The 4,753-nt window shown below is 43.9% G+C and overlaps 1 protein-coding gene across 1 annotated transcript in view; it reads right to left on the reverse strand.

Moving 5' to 3' along the window:
* Window positions 1-4,753, reverse strand: part of LOC103194880 (docking protein 5) — a 263,138-nt gene that overhangs the window by 71,439 nt on the left and 186,946 nt on the right. The window lies entirely within an intron of this gene.

The raw sequence follows: 4,753 nt of genomic DNA on the forward strand, positions 1-4,753 counted from the left end.
GCATCCCCCACACATACACTAAAACAGGACAACCAAAAATGTCTGCAGACATTATCAAATATTTCCTGGGTGGCAAAATCACCTTCCAATGGGAATCACTGATATAAATCCAAAACAGATCAGTTGCAGTTGAGTTGATTCCAATTCATAGCAATCCTATAGAAAAGAGTAAGTTAGCCCCATATGTTTCCCAGGGCGCTCTGGTAGCGAAGTGCCTAAGGTACCTGACTGCTACCCAGAAGACTGGTGGTTCAAACCCACCAGCCACTCTTTGGAAGGAAGCTTGGGGAATCTACTTCTTTAGTGAAACTGCCTCAGAAACCCAAGGAGGGGTCACTATGAGTTGGGTCCAACTCGACAGCACATAATAATAACAACAACATAGGGTTTCCAAGGCTGTTACCTTTTTGGAAGTGGACTGCCACATTTTTCCCCAGTGGATTGGCTGGTGGATTCAACTGCCAACATTTTGGTTAGCAGCCAAGCACTTTAACCACTGTGCCACCAGGGCTCTCTAAGCCAAAACCAAGACAGGAGAAAAAGTCTGAGTTAGGCTTCAATAGTAAGAGGCTGTGAGCACAAGAGAGTGCTGGGTGGGGTGAGCTGTTGCTTCACCACAGACATTCTCAGACCAGGGTGGGGAGAGCACCCTGCACTGTGTCCGTACTGTCTTGCCTGTTCCCAAAACTGACATCACTGCTGGTCGAAGTGCATCAAAGCCATTTGGTTTGAGAAACTACAGTTGGAACCCTAATGCCATCTTGAGCTTTGACCTAAGTTCAGACGCCATTTTGAGTTTTCCGTGTTACTTCCCCAGTGTTTCTGACCTCAACTCACCCATGTGGATCATTCCGGGAAAGCCTAGGGAGAAGCAGTAGACGTGATAATTCTGGGAGGGTCAGATTCATCTCAGGAAGAGTAGATAAACTAGGGTACAGGAAAGGGGCTTATACAAAGAGCTAGGGAACTTGCCCTATGCATATCTTTTTAGAATAAGACATTTTGAATAAGGGTAGTTACCACCTTTAGGAGCTCTGGTGGCATAGTGCCTAAGGCATTTGACTGCTAACCAGAAGGCTGGTGGTTCAAACCCACCAGCCACTCCTTGGAAGGAAGGTTGGGCAATCCACTTCCATAATGATACCACCTCAGAAACCCAAGGAGGGATCGCTATGATTCGGATCTAACTCTACAGCAGTAAGTTGTTGTTGTTACCACCTTTATCTTGATCCTGTTTTGGGTTTGGGGGCCAGTGAAGACACTCCTGAGTATTTTTACTGAAAACCTGTACACGGATTAATTGAAAGAAACCATCACTGTGATTCAGTAATTATAGCCTGTCTATGAAGAGATGAAGCTTTCATTGATTTGTAATATGTAATCTATACAGTGGGTTTTTATAATACTCCTTCGACTTGGCCAACATTGTTCTGATGCCACGTCTGTCCACTTCTCATCTTTCTTTTCCTTTGCTGCATATGCTGAATAAAAATCTTTCTTCACTGTCATAACTTTGCGGCAATTTTCCCCTAGAACCTGGCTTGAGAAGAGGCAATCTGGGCTGAGATCAAGGATCAAGGCATCCTGCTTCTACACTGTTCTTCTTGGCCTTGCTGTGAGCAGAGGGCAAGAAACATGAATCCGTTTAAGACATACGGGCTACAGCACAGCCTTCCGAGCACACACAGCAGTGATTCACACACAACTTTAGTTGTGTATCACTCCTCCTCTAGAGGATAAGTTTTGTGAGAACAAGGGCAACTGTATGCTTGATGCACGGTGACAGCCACAGTGCTTCAAAGAGCAGTAAGCACGCAGGGTGAATAGTTGCTGAAAGAAGAAATGATTCATTATTGCTAGTCCTTTCCAGAATTCTGAGGAAATGTCACCTATAACAGAGTCCCTGGATGGCCCAAATGGTTACACGTGTGACTACTAACCAAAAGGTTGGTGTTTCAAACACATCCAGAGATGCCTTGGAAGAAAGTCCTGGTGACTGGTTTCTGAAAGGTCACAGAATCGTGCTCCTAGGCAATCCATGGGGCTGACTCAAGGACTGCAGGTTTGGTTTTTTGGTCTAGTCACATACAAAGTGATCACCTACTTTAGAGGCCATCACCTACATTAAGATGATCTCAAGATAAGGATCCTTATTTTCTCTCAAAGGTCCTAAGTCATCTTTCTTGTAGGGATTTCAGGTGATAAAGCCGGAGGAGCTCTGCAACAGACAGATAAGCTTCTGATTCATCTTTGTATCTCCAGCACCCAACACAGTGCCTGGCAGAGAGAAGGCGTGCAGTAATAAAACAGCCATTCAAATTCCTTCTGGGGAGCAGACCCACCAGCCACTCCTCGGAAGGAAGATTGGGTAATCGACTTCAATAGTGATACCACCTCGGAAACTCAAGGAGGGGTCGCTATGAGTTGGATCCGACTTGCTGGCAGTGAGCTTGGTTTTTCTGGTTTTCTGGGGAGCAGAAAAGAGCACTCTCCTTTCTGATTCCATACAGTCCTGTAGTGCTGGACTTTTCATGGTAAGTGCATGTTACTTTAAAATGAAAATTATTTTAGATGCATGCTACTGAAGAATGAATGGCTACAAGTGACACAAGTTTAGTCACCGTTCTTTTGCAAAAGAAGAGAATTCCCTTTCTCCTTACCAAACCTGTTTCTGAGACCCAGCACATTCATACTCAAATCTTTCTCCTCAAGATAGTATAGAGAACAGACTATATTGTATCTACTCATGTTCTTTCAATTCTTTACTGAAAATGAGTATGTACTCTGCAGGACATTCAGAAATTAGAAATTACTGAATAGCTTAGAATCAGGAAAACAGAGAAATTTTCATAGATTTCTATCTGAATCATGATCACTTTCCTTGTAAACTCACCAATTAGGGGAAGAAATAATTCCTTTCTCCAATGAAAACTTTCCACCAGCAAGGCTTGTTTTTAGGGTAAAATATACACATGAAACAAATGATTTTAATTCCCAAGGCTCTTCAACTGTCTTTATATCTAAATTAAAAATAAATAAATAAAACCCACATCTTGGTGCATTCCATGTAAGGAAAAGACTGTATGTGTAATTTTGATATTCACATGCTCTTGGCAACCCTAAAAGTTTCTCTTACAATGATGTCAAAAGCACAAGAGAGACTCTCCCCAGCTGGTGAAGTGCCTACTCATGTGCAGTAATTGTTTAGAACATTCTGCCAAATGTCACCTGAGCACCTCTCACTCCTCAGGTGTGCAGCCCAGGGTATTAATTTAAATCAGTCAGGAGATAAGGCCGAGGCTGACACTGAGGTGTGCTAACTCAGCAGCCAGCTGTAAAATTAACAGAGAAACTTACTGGACACCTGGCACCCTTCTTTCTACAATAACATTTCTAGAATGTTCCACATGGGATGTCATCACAGTCAGAGCTTCCTGCCAACTGGATCTTCCCATAAATAGTCAGAGCGTTGCCAGGCTGATGGGTTTCCCTAAGGTTCCAGGGCTTTGAAGTGGAAAGAAACAAACAAAAGACAAGAACATCCTCAAACAAAATAAGCCATGGGCTCTCTGCTTCCTAAATGAATGCATGATTCTGTATCTCCAGGCAGTGGGTGGCAATTAATGGTGTAACTGCATTTCATTAAAACTTGTATGTTTCTTCTTCGAATTTTCTCAAAGAAAAAACTATAGAGAAAGTCAGATTTGCTTACATTGGTGGATGGAGGAGGGGAAGAAGGAGCCTCAAGAAAGCCTGATGACTGTGACCACGACACTGCGGCCCAGGGACGTGTGCCTACACTCCACCCTAGACAGCAGACAAGGCATTCCAGAATGAAAGTCAAACCAAGGATATACACTCATTCAGCTCGCCGGTGGTTTATTCAGATTACCAGTCTATGCAAATCCATGGCTTATTGAAGGATAATGTAGCAGTTTAATGGCAAGGGGAATGTTCTGGTTGGGAGCCCTGGTGGCACCATGGTTAAGCCAAGGCTTGAAACCAGCTAGAAACGGTCCAGTCATGGCCAACAGAGTGTATGCATTGCATAGCAACCAAATCTCTCAAGCACGGGATTTCTACCCAAATAGGAAACAGGGAGCGGTGCCCTGGTCAAAGATGATGGCCAGTCACTTTGAATGTGTGTCAGTCACCATCTTTAAGCAGTACACTGATGCCTGTTTCCCACTTGGGTCAAAATCACATGAGCAAGAGATTTGGTCACTACCTAACACATGTGCTTCATCAGCCATGACCATTCAAACCGTTTCGAACCAGTGTGAAGCCCCGAATTAAGGGATCAGTTGTTAACTGAAAGATTGGTAGTTCAAACCCACCAGCTGCTCCAGGGGGAAACTTCTGTAAAGATCACAGCCTGGGAAATACTATGGGGCAGTTTTACTCTGCCGTGTAGGATTGGCTATGAGTCAGAATCGACTCAATGGCACACAACAATAACATTCTGCAAAAAACGTTCTCCACATGGTTGTAGCAAGCTGTGACAATGCAGGTGTGCTATGTCTTCCTTGGCTACCTCTTACTACTACCATTGCCACTGAGCCAATTCCAACACACAGTGATCCTCTAGGGCAGGGTAGAACAGCCCACAGCGTTTGCAAGGTTATAATCTTTATGGGAGTACACTGCCACGGGGCAGCTGGCAGCTCGTGGGTTAAAAAAAGCCGACCTTCTTTTTTTTTCCCCCAATAAAGACTTTTTATTAAGCCTTAGACAGGACAAAGACAAAACAAAG

The sequence above is a fragment of the Orycteropus afer genome, unplaced genomic scaffold (assembly GCF_000298275.1).
Source record: "Orycteropus afer afer isolate SDZICR_OR568_19922 unplaced genomic scaffold, OryAfe1.0 scaffold00049, whole genome shotgun sequence".
In the NCBI taxonomy this organism is placed as follows: domain Eukaryota; kingdom Metazoa; phylum Chordata; class Mammalia; order Tubulidentata; family Orycteropodidae; genus Orycteropus; species Orycteropus afer.